The sequence below is a fragment of the Macrobrachium nipponense genome, chromosome 42, assembly GCF_015104395.2.
Source record: "Macrobrachium nipponense isolate FS-2020 chromosome 42, ASM1510439v2, whole genome shotgun sequence".
Classification (NCBI taxonomy): domain Eukaryota; kingdom Metazoa; phylum Arthropoda; class Malacostraca; order Decapoda; family Palaemonidae; genus Macrobrachium; species Macrobrachium nipponense.
Genome location: NC_061103.1, coordinates 18247214 through 18267978, shown reverse-complemented (window position 1 = coordinate 18267978; position 20765 = coordinate 18247214). Strand labels below are relative to the sequence as shown.

General features: G+C 34.4%; 10 non-coding genes across 10 annotated transcripts; 2 read left to right on the top strand and 8 right to left on the bottom strand.

The window, feature by feature from the left end:
• Positions 1-3127: 3127 nt before the first annotated feature.
• On the top strand, positions 3128-3200 carry Trnat-agu (transfer RNA threonine (anticodon AGU)). Its single transcript has one exon. It is a non-coding gene; the product is annotated as a tRNA-Thr (tRNA).
• An 8321-nt stretch (positions 3201-11521) lies between these two features.
• Positions 11522-11594, top strand: Trnat-agu (transfer RNA threonine (anticodon AGU)). Its single transcript has one exon. It is a non-coding gene; the product is annotated as a tRNA-Thr (tRNA).
• Positions 11595-12328: 734 nt separating this feature from the next.
• Trnat-agu (transfer RNA threonine (anticodon AGU)) lies at positions 12329-12401 on the bottom strand. Its single transcript has one exon. It is a non-coding gene; the product is annotated as a tRNA-Thr (tRNA).
• Positions 12402-13428: 1027 nt separating this feature from the next.
• Trnat-agu (transfer RNA threonine (anticodon AGU)) lies at positions 13429-13501 on the bottom strand. The gene has a single exon. It is a non-coding gene; the product is annotated as a tRNA-Thr (tRNA).
• Positions 13502-14581: 1080 nt separating this feature from the next.
• Positions 14582-14654, bottom strand: Trnat-agu (transfer RNA threonine (anticodon AGU)). Its single transcript has one exon. It is a non-coding gene; the product is annotated as a tRNA-Thr (tRNA).
• A 1078-nt stretch (positions 14655-15732) lies between these two features.
• Trnat-agu (transfer RNA threonine (anticodon AGU)) lies at positions 15733-15805 on the bottom strand. Its single transcript has one exon. It is a non-coding gene; the product is annotated as a tRNA-Thr (tRNA).
• A 1082-nt stretch (positions 15806-16887) lies between these two features.
• On the bottom strand, positions 16888-16960 carry Trnat-agu (transfer RNA threonine (anticodon AGU)). Its single transcript has one exon. It is a non-coding gene; the product is annotated as a tRNA-Thr (tRNA).
• Positions 16961-17994: 1034 nt separating this feature from the next.
• Positions 17995-18067, bottom strand: Trnat-agu (transfer RNA threonine (anticodon AGU)). The gene has a single exon. It is a non-coding gene; the product is annotated as a tRNA-Thr (tRNA).
• A 1065-nt stretch (positions 18068-19132) lies between these two features.
• Positions 19133-19205, bottom strand: Trnat-agu (transfer RNA threonine (anticodon AGU)). The gene has a single exon. It is a non-coding gene; the product is annotated as a tRNA-Thr (tRNA).
• A 1075-nt stretch (positions 19206-20280) lies between these two features.
• On the bottom strand, positions 20281-20353 carry Trnat-agu (transfer RNA threonine (anticodon AGU)). The gene has a single exon. It is a non-coding gene; the product is annotated as a tRNA-Thr (tRNA).
• Between the last annotated feature and the right edge of the window lie 412 nt (positions 20354-20765).

The following is a 20765-nucleotide window of genomic DNA, read 5'->3' as shown; positions in this document are numbered from 1 at the left end:
TAACTCCTCTTGTTAATTGTATTGCCTCTTTTTCCTCATAATTCCCATTTTCGAAACCTACGCCTGTCCAATATAATCAGCTCGTAAATTCTGTATGGCTCTTGTATCTCCAGGATTGGCAAGTCATCTGACCAGTATTGTTACTATTTAATTACTCAAAGAATCTGTGGCAAATAAATATCTGTACTTTGCCGTCTATTCACCTAATTGTGAAATAGTAATTCAACGGACTAGTGACCACTCTAATCCCTCTAGCTTTCATTTTACTAGTTCTAAATGATTAAAAACTTTGCTAACCTCTCCCTTTCTTATAGACCTTAAATCTAAGTATTTTTTGTTTGTCTCTTTTGTGGTTTCCACGGAGAAAACTGTACTGTAACTTCTTACTCAATTATACAGGACTTCGCACTATCTTTAGTTATCGCTCCTGATATATTTTTTTAGATCTTTGAATCGATGTTTAGCTTACTAAATCTGTGCCCTATCAAGACCATGTACTCGGATAATGGCATTCCAGTTGGTCTTCTAAGGAGTTGGTAATATATATATATATATATATATATATATATATATATATATATATATATATATAATATATATATATATATATATATATATATATATATATTAGCAAAAGCCACAGGGAAAATTTTTTTAAATCACGTGCTTACTTTTGTGATTTTATAGTATATATATATATACCCTCGTTTTTCCTCGTGATCTGCAACTCTTAATGTCCTGTTTGTCCTTGAGTAATGTGACCTAACTCCACATACTATTGACTACTCTCCCTTATTTCTGGCTTACTTCTTCAAACCGTTGAGATTTCACCTCTTCCTAAAAATATCTCGGATCCTACAAGTTTCCTTCTTTTTCAGGATGGGTTTTAAATGGCATAATTATATCTGTCTGATTTCCCGGTCATGAAAATAGGCCTCTAAAAGTCTATAAATATATTGTCCAATAAACGTGATAGTTAGCATTGCAGTAGTATGCTTAACAAACTGATGTTACGTCAAGATATTAACTGTTACTGATGAACCTGGAGAGCCTTCAGACCTAATAACCTAATAATAATAATAATAATGATAATAATAATAATATTTTTTATTTCAGGTCAGGGCCATATACATGAAATATACAAATACAATACACACACTCTAGATACATGAGATATGACTCGACATTGTGAGGGGAATCCCGAGCTGTATGCTGGTATTGCACCAGCCCCGTTAGATTAGGTTAGATTAGTTCAGAAATTGGCAATGGATGTAAATTGGGTGTGGGAAACATAATGAGATTATTTTCTTATTTTCAGGAAGATTCTATGGTTAACTTTTAAGATATGGGCTCCCGCTTTTTTCAGGGAAGGTCTCAGTACCCGGTTACAGTTCAGGAATACCCTACCGGCTCTTGTGTTCCCTGGTACCAAAATAACTCTAGGGAAGTTTATATCTCTTAGACTAACATACGAGTACAACTAAGATTCTGTGATAGCGTACTGTGATTTTTTTCACCTTGTTCTTTGCTATCTGCCCTCCGTTGGGGGTTAGTGCCGTCAGTGCACCTCACTCGGTGCAATGTAGGCATTACTTAAGGTTCTTTGCAGCGTCCCTTCGGCCCCTAGCTGCGACTTCTTTTATTCCTTTTACTGTACCTCCGTTCTCTTTCTGCCATCTTACTGTCCACCCTCTCATAACAATTGTTTCATAGTGCAACTGCTTTCACTGTCAGTTTCCGTTTCAACGCTGAATGGCCTTAGTTGCCCCAGTGCTTGGCATAATGCCAAGAATCTATATAAATCAAATCAACTTTGCTATCTGGCTTTATTAATGCCAAAGAATTATTTAACCCCCATTTTGCTTTGCATTTCTGAGACATTAATGATAAGAGACAATGAAGGTTTTGATTCAGACATTGCGTAACGTTGGTTTCCCAAATACTTTTCATTTACAGTTCGACATGTGGCAAATATCACATGGACATGATTGCGTAAAAAATCTCGCAGTGGACATAACCTTGGAGAAATGTCTTTTTATATATTCGAGAATTTTCTCTGCTTAATTTTTTTAGTGATGTTTTTTCTCTCTCTGTGACTTTAATGAAATAGTTGGTCGATTCTTTATTTTATATAATAATCACGGTTTTCAAGATAGTTCCGATGAATGCATTAACATCATTTATTTTCAGAATGATAAAGTGGCTTACTAAACAAAAGAAACAAAGTTTCGCCGAGTTTTATATTGTTAAAACAAATTTCAGAAAATATGGTCAGGTTTTAGATTTGAATAATGATTCATAAACTAGTTTTATTAAATATACAACCATGGTTTCTAATGAGGATTAATTGAAACTCAAGGTTTGGTTTGAATAACGATTCAGAAAATAGTTTTATCAATATCATAACCATGGTTTCTACTGAGGATAGTTTTATTAAATATACATAACCATGGTTTTTAATGAGGATTCGTGAAACTCAAGATTGTGTTAGAATAATGATTCAAAAAATAGTTTTGTTGAATATACATAACCATTGTATCAAATGATGATTAAGTGAAAGTCAAGATTGTTTTAGAATAATGATTCAGAAAATAGTTTTATCAATATACACAACCAAGATTTTTAAAGAAAATGTACGAAAACACACTTGTTGCAGAGAGGTGTCTCAAGGTATACGTGGCTGAATTCTCTCCCTTCGCGGCGAGGTTCCTCAAAATATCCCTAAACACAAAAGCACTGGTGAAGTGGAAGAACAGCTTTGAAGTGTGTCCGTTTGCGTGGATGGTGCCCACGTGTTTTACCGGTTCTACTGATGATGGCCTTGGTTGCCATAGCAACCAGACAGTACCTGAACAACGCTCCCTTCTTGATCATTCCCAGCATCTCTGCATCTCGATTTATCGTGGTTTATTTTTTACCCGATTTCTTTCTTTCCTCTCGGCTCCCTCTTCTTCATTGTTTTCGTTCATATCTTTTCTCATTGTGTCGATGATGTTAGCTTTACATACAGACATATTCAGGCTGACGTAACAGTTACCTAACGCGTTTTGCCAAGGTGATTACTACATTCATAATAATAACTGTAATTAAAAGATTGACATCTCTAGAGTAAACTCCTCATACATGGGCCTTCATAGCTCAGTGGCTAGAGCGCTGGTCTAGTAAACCAGAGGCCGGGAGTTCGATCCTCCCTGAAGGCACGGAGGGAATGTTTTTCTAGAAATAGAAGCAATTTGTGGATCTTGAATTACTTGAGGATATTAACGACTAATGGTTAGTAGGGCTACTGAAAGTCATACAACAAATCTGTCAATAACTTTAAAATTATTTATCTCTAACATTGATTAGGACCAGGTCGTAAGTTCACGCATCTCAGCTTAATGATTCTTAGATTCAACTTGACAAGTGAACAATCTTTATTGAGTTTTTGTAAATAGTAATCTATTGTGAAACCCGATGTGAATCGCCGAGTGATAGAATTTTGTACTTAATATTCTCTTACTGAATGTCAGTGAGGACATCGATTGTATTTTGATAACAGTAGATGAGAAATTGCCAGATGTCCTTTTGCTTACAAACTTCGGATAAAACTGATATTCCGAGGCCGAAGCCTTTAGCCAGATTCTATCAGGATGCTGGTCATGAATTTCTTACGCAGCTGTCGATGAGAACGACGCGAATTCTGGGAAAAATCAGTTACGTGCGAACAGCGCTTGATGAGGATTTTGTGGGAAATCTGTTGACTGTCTTATATATATATATATATATATATATATTATAAATATTATATAATATATATATATATATATATATATATATATATATATATATCCAGTAATGACATATAAACTATTATATGTCATATATGATAGTTTATGTGTGAAAACTATTTTATGAATCATTATTCAAGTCTAAAATTTGACCATCTATTCTGAAGAACTGTTTTATCAATATAAAACTCGACGAAACTTTGTTTTCTTTTATTTAGTACACACACACACACACACACACACACACATATATATATAATATATATATATATATATATATATATATGCATACATACGTACATACATACATACATACATACATACATACATCCCGTTATGACAATCTGCCTCAGTAGTAAGTAAATGTCCCAAGCACGTTTGTATTCCCTGATAGTTTCATTTCACAGTAATTGGAGACTACTCCGGTGCTATAACTTCTCTTTAAGCATTGCACAAAGAAGACTAATTTTCCTAATACCTACATATAAATATTATGTATTAGAAAAATAAGTCCTCTTTATGCACTGTTTAAAAAGAAAGTTATACGATGAAGTTGTTTCCCGCAAATTTGAAATGAGAATATCAAGGAATGTAAATTTGCTCAAGACATCTACTTATTGTGATGCTGATAATTTATCTATGCCATATGAGTTTTGAAATGATTGTTTGATAGGTAAACCATACCTATGTAAAATGTAATTGGATATTTGATGTGTTAATGCTCATTATCGTAGGAGGAGAGCCTCTTGGAAATCAGATACGTCAGGATTTTGAAAATGAAATAAATTCTGAAGGCGAATTATTTCTAAGGATGGTTGAGGACATCCTTCAGTTTTGGTAGTGAATCGCAAACTGTATATGCAACTATTATTGTGCGTTCAGAATTGCATTTGTTGTTAATGAAAATTTATGCTGAATAATACGTCTATATTTATGAATAAAGAAACTGTCAAAATAGACTTGGCTATTTACAGTATTATAATAGTAGTAACCATAATTGGCTTTCAAACATGGCGTTGTACGAGAGTTGGAGATATCGTAATTCCGTATGTAAACCATTGATAAGAATATCAGTATGATAATTCCCGGTTACGTTGTTGATATTCGGTTAAAATCATCCGCATATATTAGGGGTGTTTGAGAGTCCATTTGAACACGTCCACAATGCGAAAGAATGTCTGAGAATTTATTCACGTGAAAACAACATCCAAAGAGAATTTCATAATAGCAATTCATGTGCAAACAACATCAGATTAAAATTTCCGATAGTGGATTCGTCGGAACAATTTTTTTTTTTTTTAGTGACGAACTCGAGGAATTTTATTTTTATTTACTTTTTCTTCTTTCGGGTTGTATTTCCACTTGGTTTTTTGTCTATACCAATTGTTGGACTTTGTATATTTATCTTTAAAGCAATATGGTGGAGGAAGTGTTTCTTAATTGTTCGTAAATATATCTCGTTCTTTCCTTTTTTTATATATTTTTATCATTACTTTACGAGGCAGAAAAATTTTAACTTTCGTCCACAATAACTAACGGGCCCTCTAATCCAGAAGATTCATCTTAAGCCGCACAAACAACTTTGAAAGTAAATTGTACAAGTCTGTACTTAATTGTAACTGCAAAGCTTATGGTACAACTAACGTCGGGAATAAATAGCTGAATAAATAGTTAGGCGAAAGTAAAATCAGATTCACTGAAAGACATCTTTTGAGAAGCTGTCCAGTGCTTTATTATAGACCAAGTTCAATCGGCCATTAGCTTCGACAGAATAGATTTGCCATGCTATATGAAACAGAGAAAAAGAGCATTGAGGAATACGATGCTCATAAAAAACAAAGATGCTAATATAGATACATAAAAAACAAAGATGCTAATATAGATACATATAAACCTCATTTCGGAAATAAGACAAAACCAAGACAGTGAATCTCGGCCCTTGACGGTAGAATGACTACTTTTTAGAATTAAGAAGATCCAAATCTTGAACAAAATCAACGCCAAAGTAATTGTCGATTCAAAAGTAAATCATTGTAGCGTTAAGTTTCCATCTGATCATGCAAGTTTAAGCACACCTCAAAATCTTAATCATCGGAAACTTCAGCTTTAGATCAATTACTTTATCGCTTGCCAACTTCGAGAACATATGTCAATTTGCAATTTTTCTTTTTTTGTTTCCTTATTACTGAGTGTGTGATATATATATATATATATATATATATATATATATATATATATATATATATATATATATATATATATATATATATATATATATATATATATATATATATATATATATAGATATTTATATATACATTATAAATTTGTACATACGAAGGAATAGCTAAACAGATAAATAACAAGAAACCTTTCAGATTTGGATATGTCCACTGACCTTTGACTATCATACCCGACTCATACACACCATTCCATCGATATTTTTAGTTTAGCTAATCAACTCTTTTATGGCCCATAACCCGCAGTTCCAGTATAAATATTCTTGCATTGTAATATTAACATTTTTAGATACATCGTTTCTGATAGAAAGATAAACTAAGAGACAAGAAAACAAACAAAGAAACAAGTGAACATATTAATTACCTTTAACCAACAAAATCCCACGAATACAAAACGATTAAGTTTATCATTAAATTGCAACAGGTGCAACATTGCAGGTGTCAATTTTAGCAATGTTTGAAACATTATAGGCAGAAAAAGCAGCAATAAAATGTTAAGAATAATTCCATTGGTGAGCTGAAACGGTAAAGACTTCAGTTTGCAGTAAAATTCATTGGCGGTGGTAAATATGTTAATGGTTATAAGCAACCTCGCTCTCCATTTCTTTCGAAAGCCATTTTTTATTTAGCGAAGTGTACATTCTCTCTCTCTCTCTCTCTCTCTCTCTCTCTCTCTCAATAACGGTCGTTTGCAGTTCTGGAATTCCTTGAGGTACATGAAATCTTATCTCCCTCACCCAGAGACATCTCTCTCTCTCTCAGGATAAAAAAAAGAAGAGAGAGAGAGAGAGAGAGAGAGAGAGAGAGAGAGAGAGTAAAGGGAACAGACAACAAAGACGTTTACATCATCTCGGTTAACATCTTCATCTTGCGTGTGTCTTTTTTTTTTTTTTTTTTTAACCGAGTTCGAAATTCCACGGGGACATGTCAGTCTGATCTCTTTTGAAAGACGGGAGAAGAAGGCTTATCTCTCTCCTTATCTCGTATCCCTTCCTCGTTGTGTGTTCTCGTGTGCGTGGAATGAGTAACGGCATCGGTTCGTGAGTGAGTCAGTTACCCCGAGAGAGAGAGAGAGAGAGAGAGAGAGAGAGAGAGAGAGAGAAATGAAGTATCGTGGACTGAGTTTTAAATATTTACCAACATATATGAACGAACAAACGGTTATAATTTATTTCTGAGAGAGTGGAATAATGTGAATGAATTTTAACATTATTATTAATAAAACAAATTGTTATAATGTGTACATATACATATGTTTGTTTGTGTATATATATATATATATATATATATATAATATATATATATATATATATATAACATGTTTACCCATTTAAAATATGTATATTACTTACCTGTATAAATATGTATATAATATAAAATAAATATACATATATACTATATTGTATATACTATATATGTGTGTGACAAAGAGAGAGAGAGCGAGAGATGTGTGTGTGTGTGTGTGTGTAGAAGAAAGGGCAAGGGTTCCGGCATTGCCTTTTTTTTTTTTTTTTTGCCCCCACAAAACCATATGACATCTCATTTCCAAGTAAATTCGTCTCGTTGAAAATACAAAAGTCCAATTGGTGCGAACACATCCTATGTGAAAATCCTGCTCCTCCTCCTCCTCTCCTCCTCCTCCTTCCTATCCTCCTTTTTCCTCTCTCCTCTCCTACTCCACTCCTCTCTGCCTTTTTCTGCTCCTCCTACTCCTACTCCTCCTTTTTCTGCTGCTCCTCCTACTCCTACTCCTACTCCTACTCCTACTCCTGCTCCTCCTCCTCCTCCTCCTCCTGCTCCTCCTCCTACTCCTACTCCTCCTTTTTCTGCTGCTCCTCCTACTCCTACTCCTACTCCTCCTCCTGTTCCTCCTGCTCCTCCTCCTCCTCGTGTGCCGGCCATATTAGATTTTGTGCTTCAGAGAATTCCACCTCCATGAATTTATACATTCACAGAATTCCTTTCTGTCATCATGGTGTCAGGACCCATTAATATCATCCCGAGCATTATCCTGTCCTTTGGTTGTTGGGAGAATTTCAACCTCTGCCGTTTCTTTTCTCCGCTGTGGTCAGTGACGTCTCATTTCCGTTATTTTTTTCCTCGGGGTTTCCTTGGATCTTGATGACCCCAAGGTATTTTGGGTATTTGAGCACACTTTGAATTTCCCTGAGGTCATCTTTACCTTCGGCGCTTAAGGACGTGTTATTCTTCCCCCCGTAGTTAGATAACGGTGTTTTTGTGTATGTTTCCTTTTGCGTCGTAATCGACATGTTTTGATGTTTTAATGTTTATCTGCCCTTTGTTCGTTTTTGTGGTCTATGTTCGCACGGCTTCCAATAGTGTCATTATATTTTCTACTGAACAATACGGTATCCTTCGTTCTTTGTTACGGAAATCAGTCATGGTTCTTTAGATGCGACAGTTGAATGACAATAACGAACGACTATGCATTTTCATATTTCCTTTGATATCAGCTGAAAGAATATTTGTCATTGAGTTATTTTTTATTTTAAGTGATTGTAATGATTATGAATATATTTGAATTTATACAACAACCCAGTTGCGTTTGTATATATATATATATATATATATATATATCTATATATATTATATATATATATATGTGTGTGTGTGTGTGTGTGTGTGTGTGTGTGTGTGTGTGTAATTGTCATGATTTTCTTCATATTTCTTTGAAGTTGGACCTCAAGGCTTTGTAGTAGTGACAAGCGTATCCAAAAAAGATCAAAGAATTTGACAAGTTAAGATGGCATTGTAGCTATTACAATTACATGTGTATTTGGTCAAAATGACCAGTAGATTCTACATTATATATATATATTATATATATATATATATATATATAATATATATATATATATATATATATATATATATATATAGAGAGAGAGAGAGAGAGAGAGAGAGAGAGAGAGAGAGAGAGAGAGAGAGAGATTTTATGAAACACGTGGAACTGCTGATACCGTTGCTAATTTTGAAAACAGTCTACTATCTATAGCATCTATAGAGACGCCTTATTTCCGTGGCACATGCGGAGAATGATTGAATTACACAGATGTTCTACCCTCCCACCGAACACGTGCGTTTGAACAGGTGTTACGTTACGATTACGTTACGATAAGTTTATCGACCTCTCTACCTGTTACCAGTCGGTTCTGTTATGAAATTATACGGTTTAGGAGAGTGCTCTTATTTTCAGTTCATAAGCCCAGAAATATGTTTAATTCTTATTCCGGTAAAAAAAATTCATAGTTGGAATCAGATGAAGTTTTGAGTTGTACTTCATGATTTTATTATGAAATGCATTATTAAAACCTGAATTAAATTGAAAAGTACTTCTGCAATATTAATTACTTTAATTTGCTGTAACTTATATTTTGTTGCACTTTTAGAAATTTATAGTTTATTTTAAAGTTTTATTGTTTACTTAAAATCTGATACAACTCGATTATTTTTGTATTCGACTTTAACTTCAGTTTATATCACATAAAGAAAATATCGAGTTCATTGAAGAGTATCATTATGCACTTAATATTAACAAAATGAAAGTTTTTTCATTATTAAAACCAGGTAAAAAAACATTCAACAAAATCATATAGAAGCTTAGCCATAAATGTTATCAGATTTCATCATAATGTTAAGTAAAACCAGATGAGGGTAATTTGAATTCGGATTGTAATTAGATATGAACATTGTTGATAAGTATGAAATCAGATATCGTAATGTAGCAGCATATGTGATCAGGTATAGAATATAGAATCTTATATAGCTGCAGTTACTTATTTTGATGGAATTAGAATAATGTGAGAATGATATTTGACTAACTTGATGTGATTCAATCTCACCAAAGAAATTCGGCAGAAATTAATGAAAATAGATAAAAGTAAACGAAATAAGCAGTGAGAAGGAAGTCATCGAATAAAAGAAAAAAAAAATGGTCGAATAAATAAGTGAATGAATAATATTTTGGGATTCCCACCATGAAGAACTCGGGTATCTGGGATAGAAGAAGGAAGGAATAAAGGCGGCCATTCTTATAAACGATTTCGAAAGGAAGATATTCCCCCGCGAGATTTCCCACCGTGTAAACAACAGCTATTTTGGAAGCGCCGCTCGAAGTGAAATTCAATCTCTCTCCCTCGGCCAAGACTCGACGAAGATGCAACGAGTCAGGACTGTATTCTAAGTCTAGTTTTGTTTCTTACACACACACAACACACACACACACACACACACATATATATATATATATATATATATATATATATATATATATATATATATATATATTCTCTCTCTCTCTCTCTCTCTCTCTCTCTCTCTCTCTCTCTCTCTCTCTCTTATATATATATATATATATATATATATATATATATATATATATATATGTGTGTGTTTGTGTGTGTGTGTGTCTAGAAGTATATTTTTTTCTAATTCTGAATTAGAAGTGCGGTTATCGTCGTTTCTCTCTCTCTCTCTCTCTCTCTCTCTCTCTCTCTCTGAGCACTTTAAAGTCGAATGAAGATGACGTGCTTTTAATCTTAGAAAAAAACTTTTGTAGGAAACTGTGATCATACCACTAGGAATACATCTCGTAATGTCACGTTCAATTCCGCGGAAAAAACCTTAGTCGTGAAAGTCCGGTGTTCTAAGAACGCTGGTATTGGCGGAACAGCTCATGTTGTGTGTTGTCATTAGTCTTATGAAGCCCTTTTCACAAAGGGCAGCTTCGGGGAATAACAAGGAAGCCATCACTGCCCCATTCATCACTTCTGCTAATGGGAGGAAGTGGCAGAGAAACTCAGGCTGGTGTTGATTCTATTTATAATGCAACAGCTAACACGATCAGTTCACTGAAAGGAAGGTTTTAGGAGATATGGTAGCGTGGTAGAAAGCGGAATGAATAAATCACAGAAGAAAGGAAGCTTCAGTGTGATAGATCGAAAGGAAAATCATGGACTTTATATAAAAAACTGAGTAGATTTTTTTTTTTTTTTTTGTCATATCTGAAACTTTTTATCCGGTCGTATCGTTTTTGGTCAGCGTTCGGTTGATAGAGGGTAGACGGATTGATCTGCAGTATATGTCGTTAGTCCGCTCTCTCTCTCTCTCTCTCTCTCTCTCTCTCTCTCTCTCTCTCTCTCTATATATATATATATATATAATATAATATATATATATATATATATATATATATATATATATATATATATATATATATATATATATATATGTGTGTGTGTGTGTATGTATGTATACGTATATATATATATATATATATATATATATATATATATATATATATATATATATAACACGATTTTTCTGTTATTTGAATTGTAAGCCGGAGGAACAACTACTGTTGTTTACATTTACAAAAGAGAAAACTAGCCCACTCTACTTCCAGTCGGTGGGTTCATCTGCTTATCCGGCTCAGGACGAGTCTCTATTTGATTAAGATACTATCTTCTTATTTTCCTTTGCGTTTTCGTAGCCTTCATAGCTCAGTGGCTAGAGCGCTGGTCTAGTAAACCAGAGGCCGGGAGTTCGATCCTCCCTGAAGGCAGGTGTACCTGTTGATATAGAAACAAGGTCTTTTGCAGCCCTTAAGCAAACAAACAGCTCCTTCATAGGGCTTGGTTGATTGATTGATTAGTGTTCTTGGCGATGTCCTTCATAGGGGATTAGTGCCAACAGTGCACATCACATGGTGCACTGTAGGCATTACGAATGGTTGTTTGCAGTGTCCCTTCGACCCGTATCTGCATTCAATTTTTTGCCTTTTACTTTACTTTTATTCCAGCTCCCATTCTTCAATTTTGCTATTCAACCACTCAACTGCCTCTTTTTCACTGATAAGGGCAAAAGTACCAGATTACTTGGCTTGTCAGCCCAAATTTCAGAAATAATCAGTCAGTCACGTCAGCAAGCATAGAAAATATAAGCTCTACATTTATTATAAAAGCTTGTATTTTTTATGCTTGTTTATTTGACTGAATGATTAACATGTGCAAGATAGGATGAAAGCTAAAATACTAGGTCACTTTCAATATCAGTGTAAAGAGGGAGTTAGAGTTGTTGGACAGTGAAATTGAAGAAGGGAAGCTGAAATGAATGTAAAGTAAAAGGCTGAAAAGACTATGTAGCTAGTGGCCGATGGGACACTGCAAAATTCCTTTAGTGAGGCCTGCAATGCAATTCATTATGTGGACTGACTGCACTAGCCTCGTATGAAGGCGTTACTTGTTTGCCTAAGGATTACAAAAGACTTATTTCATATCATGTAAATACACATACTCCTGCCTTCAGGGAGGATCGAACTCCCGGCCTCTGGTTTACTAGACCAGCGCTCTAGCCACTGAGCTATGAAGGCTACAAAAATATAAGGAAATATAAGAAGATAGTATATTTATCAAAGACTTGTTAAAGATAGTATTTTAATTAAATAGACTAGTTCTGGGTTGGACCAGTAAATGAACTATAACCGAAGGTATAGAAGGCAAGATTTTTATTCGTAAATACAAAATTATGATATATTTAAGATTGGTATTGTTAATTTTAGCTGTATTATAATACATACAAATTGATATTGGAATGGCTAAGTTATGAAAAGATAAACCAAAAAGCTGGTTTAGGTATTTAATGCAATTTTTTCCAACACTCGAATCTGGCTTGTTTCAGCTTCTTGGTCAGCTTCTGGGAGTCATGCATGAATCTGATAGATTTTTGTCATGTGCAGCTCGTTGTCATGTCTGGAAGGCATCAACTGTCAACCTCATGTGATTTTCATGTTCTCTTTAAGACAACAAAATCAGCCTTATGTGATTTCACATTATCTTAAGTCAGCAACTATCAACTCTATGTGATTTTCACATTCTCTATATGGCAGCAATTATCAACCTCGTGTTTAGTTTACATTGTAGTCAAGAAACAGGTTTCTTAATTCCTTCAATTTTTTTCAATTACGTGAAGCTGATTTTCCGGGTTCATGGAAAGTATGTCCATCATATATGTAGTACAAATAGCAATGGAAGTTGCCTTCAATTATACATCTATATTCAAGCTGCAACGTTTGATACTTTCAAAATTAGAAGTTTTTCTTTCAAATGAGGGCTGCCTTGTGTTATTGAGATAAATAATTTAAAAGCAATTGCATTTTTGATATACCAACTTGAAGTAATATTTTTCTAGAGGTGTAAGCCTAGATTTGCTGGTACATTGGAACATTGGAGGGCAATTTCAATATCAGTGAAAAGAGGGAATTAAAGTGGCTGGACAGCAAAATTGAAGAAGGTGCCAACAATATTCCTCATTATGTGGAAAGACAGCACTAACCCCTTATGAAGGCGCCTAAGGATTGCAAAAGACTTTGTTTATATCATATAAACACTCATACTCCGTGCCTTCAGGGAGGATCGAACTCCCGGCCTCTGGTTTACTAGACCAGCGCTCTAGCCACTGAGCTATGAAGGCTACGAAAATGCATTGAAAAATTAAAAGATAGTATCTTAATCAAATAAAGACCTGTTGAAGATGGTATTTTAATTAAATAAAGACTTGTTCTGGGTTGGAAAAGTAAATCAACCATAACCAGAGTTATAGAAGGCAAGTTTTTTATTTGTAAATACAAAATTATAATCAATTTGAAATTGGCATTATTCATTTTAGCTGTTTAGAATACATACAAACTGATATTGGAATGGCTAAGTTAAGAAAAGATAAACCGAAAAACTGGTTTAGATATTTAATGCAATTTTTCCAAACACTCGAAACTGGCTTGTTTCAACTTCTTGAGGTTAGTTTCTGTGAGTCATGCATGAATCTGATGGATTTTTGTCTGTGCAGCTGGTTGTCATATTGCCTTTAAGGCATCAACTGTCACCCTGATATGATTTTGACATTCTCTTTAATACAGCAGAATCAATCTTATGTGATTTTCACATTCTCTCTAAGGCAGTAATTATCAACTTGGTGTTGTGTTTAAGTTGTAGTCGGGAAACTGGTTTATTAATGCCTTAAATATTTTCAAGTACGTGAAGCTGACTTTTCCGGGTTCATGGAATGTATATCCATCAAACATGAAGTACAAATAGTAACGGAAGTTGCGTTTAATTATACATTTTTATTTTAAGCTGTAACATTTAATAGTTTCAAAATTAAGTGTTTTCCTTCCAAATGAGAAGTGCCTTCTGTCATTGAGTTAAATAATTTAAAAGCAATTGCACTTTTGAAAATATCAACTTGAAGTAATATTTTTCTAGAGGCGTAAGCCTAAATTTGCTGGTACACTCGAGGACACTTTCAATATCAGTGAAAAGAGGGAGTTAGAGTAGCTGGACAGCAAAATTGAAGATGGGAAGCTGAAATGAATGTAAAGTAAAAGGCTAAAAAGACTATGCAGCTAGTGGCCGATGGGATGCTGCAAAGCTCCTTTAGTTGTCTACAATGCTCCTCATTATGTGCACTGACAACACTAGCCCAGTATGAAGGCGCCACTTGTTTGCCTAAGGATTGCAAAAGACATTTTTTATATCATGTAAACACACATACTCCTGCCTTCAGGGAGGATCGAACTCCCGGCCTCTGGTTTACTAGACCAGCGCTCTAGCCACTGAGCTATGAAGGCTACGAAAATGCATTGAAAAATTAAAAGATAGTATCTTAATCAAATAAAGACCTGTTGAAGATGGTATTTTAATTAAATAAAGACTTGTTCTGGGTTGGAAAAGTAAATCAACCATAACCAGAGTTATAGAAGGCAAGTTTTTTATTTGTAAATACAAAATTATAATCAATTTGAAATTGGCATTATTCATTTTAGCTGTTTAGAATACATACAAATTGATATTGGAATGGCTAAGTTAAGAAAAGATAAACCAAAAAGCTGGTTTAAATATTTAAAGCTATTTTTCCAAACACTCGAAACTGGCTTGTTTCAATTTCTTGAGGATACTTTCTGTGAGTCATGCATGAATCTGATGGAATTTTGTCATGTGCAGATGGTTGTCATATTGTCTTTAGGGCATCAACTGTCAACCTCGTGTTTTTCATTCTCTTTAGGACAGCAGAATCAGCCTTATGTGATTTTCACATTATCTTAGTCATCAATTATCAACTTATGTGATTTTCACATCCGCTTTAGGGCAGCAATTATCAACCTCGTGTTTAGTATAAATTGTAGTTGAGAATTCAAGTACTTGAAGCTGATTTTCCAAGTTCATGGAAAGTATATCCATCAAACATGTAGTACAAATAGTAACGGAAGTTGCGTTTAATTATACATTTTTATTTCAAGCTGTAACGTTTGATAGTTTCAAAATTATGAGTTTTTCATTCAAATAAGAACTGCCTATTGTTATTGAGTTAAATAATTTAAAAGCAATTGCACTTTTGAATGTACCAACTTGAAGTAATATTTTTCTAAAGGCATAAGCCTAAATTTGCTGGTACCCTGGAGGGCACTTTCATTATCAGTGAAAAGAGGGAGTTAGAGTGGCTGTACAGCAAAATTGAAGAAGGGAAGCTGAAATGAAGGTAAAGTAAAAGGCTAAAAAGACTATGCAGCTAATGGCCAATAGGACACTGCAAAGCTCCTTTAGTTGCCTACAATGCTCCTCATTATGTGGACTGACAGCACTAACCCCCTACGAAGGCGCCTAAGGATTGCAAAACACCTTGTTTGTATCATATTAACACATACTCGGTGCCTTCAGGGAGGATCGAACTCCCGGCCTCTGGTTTACTAGACCAGCGCTCTAGCCACTGAGCTATGAAGGCTACGAAAATGTATTGAAAAATTAAAAGGTAGTATCTTAATCAAATACAGGGTTTTTGAAGATAGCTTTTTGAAGATAGTATTTTAATTATATTAAGACTTGTTCTGGGTTGGACCAGTAAATCAACCATAACCAGAGGTATAGAAGGCAAGTTTTCTATTTGTAAATACAAAATTATAGTCAATTTGAAATTGGCATTATTCATTTTAGCTGTTTAGAATACATACAAATTGATATTGGAATGGCTAAGTTAAGAAAAGATAAACCAAAAAGCTGGTTTAGATATTTAATGCAATTTTTCCAAACACTCAAAACTGCCTTGTTTCAGCTTCTTGGTCAGTTTCTGGGCGTCATTCATGAATCTGATGGATTTTTGTCATGTGCAGCTGGTTCTCATTTTGCCTTTAAGGCATCAACTGTCAACCTGATATGATTTTCACATTCTCTTCAATACAGCAGAATCAACCTTATGTGATTTTCACATTCTCTTTAAGGCAGTAATTATCAACCTCAGGTGTCGCGTTTAAGTTGTAGTCGAGAAACTGGTTTATTAATGCCTTAAAAATTTTCAAGTACGTGAACCATATTTTTCCGGGTTTCTGGAAAGTATATCCATCAAACATGTAGTACAAATAGTAACGGAAGTTGCGTTTAATTATACATTTTTATTTCAAGCTGTAACGTTTAATAGTTTGAAAATTAAGAGTTTTACTTTCAAATGAGAACTGCCTTCTGTCATTGAGTTAAATAATTTTAAAGCAATTGCACTTTTGAATATACTAACTTGAAGTAATATTTTTCTAAAGGCGTAAGCCTAAATTTGCTGGTACCCTGGAGGGCACTTTCATTATCAGTGAAAAGAGGGAGTTAGAGTTGCTGGACAGCAAAATTGAAGAAGGGAAGCTGAAATGAAGGTAAAGTAAAAGGCTAAAAAGACTATGCAGCTAATGGCCAATAGGACACTGCAAAGCTCCTTTAGTTGCCTACAATGCTCCTCATTATGTGGACTGACAGCACTAACCCCCTATAAAGACTCCTAAGGATTGCAAAACACCTTGTTTGTATTATATAAACACATACTGGTGCCTTCAGGGAGGATCGAACTCCCGGCCTCTGGTTTACTAGACCAGTGCTCTAGCCACTGAGCTATGAAGGCTACGAAAATGTGATGAAAAATTAAAGGATAGTATCTTAATCAAATAAATACTTACTGAATGTAATTAAATAAAAACTTGTTCTGAGTTGGACCAGTAAATGAACCACAACCACAGGCATAGAAGGCATGTTTTAAATACAAAATTATAATAAATTCAAACTTGGAATTGTTCATTATAGCTGTATTATGATACATACAAATTGATATTGGAATTGCTAAGTTAAGAAAAGATGAACCAAAACGCTGGTTTAGATATTGAATGCAATTTTTTCTAACACTCGAAGCTAGCTTGTTTAAATTTCTTGAGGATACTTTCTGTGTGTGAGTCATGCATAAATCTGATGGAATTTTGTCACGTGCAGATGGTTGTCATATTGTCTTTAAGGCAGCAATTATCAACCTTCTGTGATATTCAGATTCTCTTCAAGGCAGAAATTATCAACCTCATGTGTCGTGTTTAAGCTGTAGTCAAGAAAACTGGTTTATTAATGCCTTAAAATTTTTTCAAGTACGTGAAGCTGATTTTTCCGGGTTCCTGGAAAGTATATCCATCAAACATGTAGTACAAATAGTAACGGAAGTTGGCTTCAATTATACATTTTTTTAATTTCAAGCTTTAATGTTTGATAGTTTCAAAATTAGGAGTTTTTCATTAAAATGAGAACTGCCGATTGTCATTGTGTTAAATAATTTAAAAGCAATTGCTCCTTTGAATGTACCAACTTGAAATAATATTTTTTTAAAGGTGTAAGCCTAGATTTGCTGTATAATCGAGGGCATTTTCAATATAAGTGAAAAGAGGGAGTTAGAGTGGCTGGACAGCAAAATTGAAGAAGGGAAGCTGAAATGAAAATAAAGTAAAAGGTTAAAAAGACTAAGCAGCTAGTGGCTGATGAGACACTGCAAAACTCCTTTAGTTGCCTACAATGCTCCTCATTATGTGCACTGACAACACTAGCCCAGTATGAAGGCGCTACTTGTTTGCCTAAGGATTGCAAAAGACTTTTTTTATATCATGTAAACACACACACTCCTGCCTTCAGGGAGGATCGAACTCCCGGCCTCTGGTTTACTAGACCAGCGCTCTAGCCACTGAGTTATGAAGGCTACGAAAACGCATTGATAAATAAGGAGATAGTATCTTAATCAAATAAAGACTTGGTAGTATTTTAATTAAATAAAGACTTGTTCTGGGTTGGACCAGTAAATGAACTACAAATGGAGGTATAGAAGGCAAGTTTTTTAATTCGTAAATACAAAATTATAATAAATTTTATAATGGAATTGTTCATTTTAGCTGTATTATAATACGTACAAATTGATTTTGAAGACTAAGTTAAGAAAAGATAAACCAAAAAGTTGGTTTAGATATTTAATTCAATTTTTTCAAGCACTTGAAACTGGCTTCTTTTAACTTCTTGAGGTTAGTTTCTGTGAGTCATTCATGAATCTGATGGATTTATGTCATGTGCAGCTGGTTGTAGTATTGCCTTTAAGGCATCAACTGTCAACCTTATATGATTTTCACATTCTCTTCAATACAGCAGAATCAACCTTATGTGGTTTTCACTTTCTCTTCAAGGCAGAAATTATCAACCTCATGTGTTGTGTTTAAGTTGTAGTCGAGAAACTGGTTTATTAATGCCTTAAATATTTTTCAAGTACGTGAAGCTGATTTTTCCGGGTTCCTGGAAAGTATATCCATCAAACATGTAGTACAAATAGTAACGGAAGTTGCGTTTAATTATACATTTTTATTTCAAGCTGTAACGTTTAATAGTTTCAAAATTAAGAGTTTTCCTTTCAAATGAGAACTGCCTTATGTCATTGAGTTAAATAATTGAAAAGCAATTGCACTTTTGAATATATCAACTTGAAGTAATATTTTTCTAGAGGCGTAAGCCTAGATTTGCCGGTACACTCGAGGACACTTTTAATATCAGTGAAAAGAGGGAGTTAGTATGGCTGGACAGCAAATTTGAAGAAGGGAAGCTGAAATGAATGTAAAGTAAAAGGCTAAAAAGACTATGCAGCTAATGGCCAATAGGACACTGCAAAGCTCCTTTAGTTGCCTACAATGCTCCTCATTATGTGGACTGACAGCACTAACCCCCTATGAAGGCGCCTAAGGATTGCAAAAGACCTTGTTTGTATCATATAAACACATACTCCTGCCTTCAGGGAGGATCGAACTCCCGGCCTCTGGTTTACTAGACCAGCGCTCTAGCCACTGAGCTATGAAGGCTACGAAAATGCACTGAAAAATAAGGAGATAGTATCTTAATCAAATAAAGACTTAGTAGTATTTTAATTAAATAAAGACTTATTCTGGGTTGGACCAGTAAATGAACTACAAATGGAGGTGTAAAGGAAAGTTTTTTAATTCGTAAATACAAAATTATAATAAATTTTACAATGGAATTGTTCATTTTAGCTGTATTATAATACATACAAATTGATATTGAAATGACTAAGTTAAGAAAAGATAAACCAAAAAGTTGGTTTAGATATTTAATTCAATTTTTTCAAGCACTCAAAACTGGCTTCTTTCAACTTCTTGAGGTTAGTTTTGTGAGCCATGCGTGAATCTAATGGATTTATGTCATATGCAGCTGGTTGTCATATTGCCTTTAAGGCATCAACTGTCAACCTGATATGATTTTCACATTCTCTTCAATACAGCAGAATCAACCTTATGTGATTTTCACATTCTCTTTAAGGCAGTAATTATCAACCTCATGTGTCGTGTTTAAGCTGTAGTCGAGAAACTGATTTATTAATGCCTTAAATATTTTTCAAGTACGTGAAGCTGATTTTTCTGGGTTCATGGAAAGTATATCCATCAAACATGTAGTACAAATAGTAACGGAAGTTGCGTTTAATTATACATTTTTATTTTAAGCTGTAACGTTTAATAGTTTCAAAATTAAGTGTTTTCCTTTCAAATGAGAACTGCCATCTGTCATTGAGTTAAATAATTTAAAAGCAAGTGCACTTTTGAATATATCAACTTGAAGTAATATTTTTTTAGAGGCGTAAGCCTAGATTTGCCGGTACACTCGAGGACACTTTTAATATCAGTGAAAAGAGGGAGTTAGAGTGGCTGGACGGCAAAATTGAAGAAGGGAAGCTGAAATGAAGATAAAGTAAAAGGTTAAAGAGTCTAGGCAACTAGTGGCCGATGGGACGCTGCAAAACTCCTTTAGTTGCCTACAATGCTCCTCATTATGTGCACTGACAACAGTAGTCCCCGTATGAATGTGCTATTTGTTTGCCTAAAGATTGCAAGACCTTGCTGGTATCATATAAACACATACTCCTGCCTTCAGGGAGGATCGAACTCCCGGCCTCTGGTTTACTAGACCAGCGCTCTAGCCACTGAGCTATGAAGGCTACGAAAACACATTGAAAAATTAAAAGATAGTATCTTAATCAAATAAAGACTTGTTGAGGATAGTATTTTAATTGAATAAAGATTTGTTATGGGTTGGACCAGTAAATGAGCTACAACCGGAGGTTAGCGGTATTATAAAACATACAAATTGATATTGATATGGCTAAGTTAAGAAAATATAAACCAAAAAGCTGGTTTAAATCTTTAATTCAATTTTAATTTTTTCCAACACTCGAGTCATTCATGAATCTGATGGATTTTTGTCATGTGCAGCTGGTTGTAATATTGTCTTTAAGGCATCAACTGTCAACTTTATATGATTTTTACATTCTCTTTAAGACAGCAATCATCAAACTTATTTACTCCTGTGCAACTGGAAGGTGCTTGATAAATTTTGTCCTCAGGAAGGAT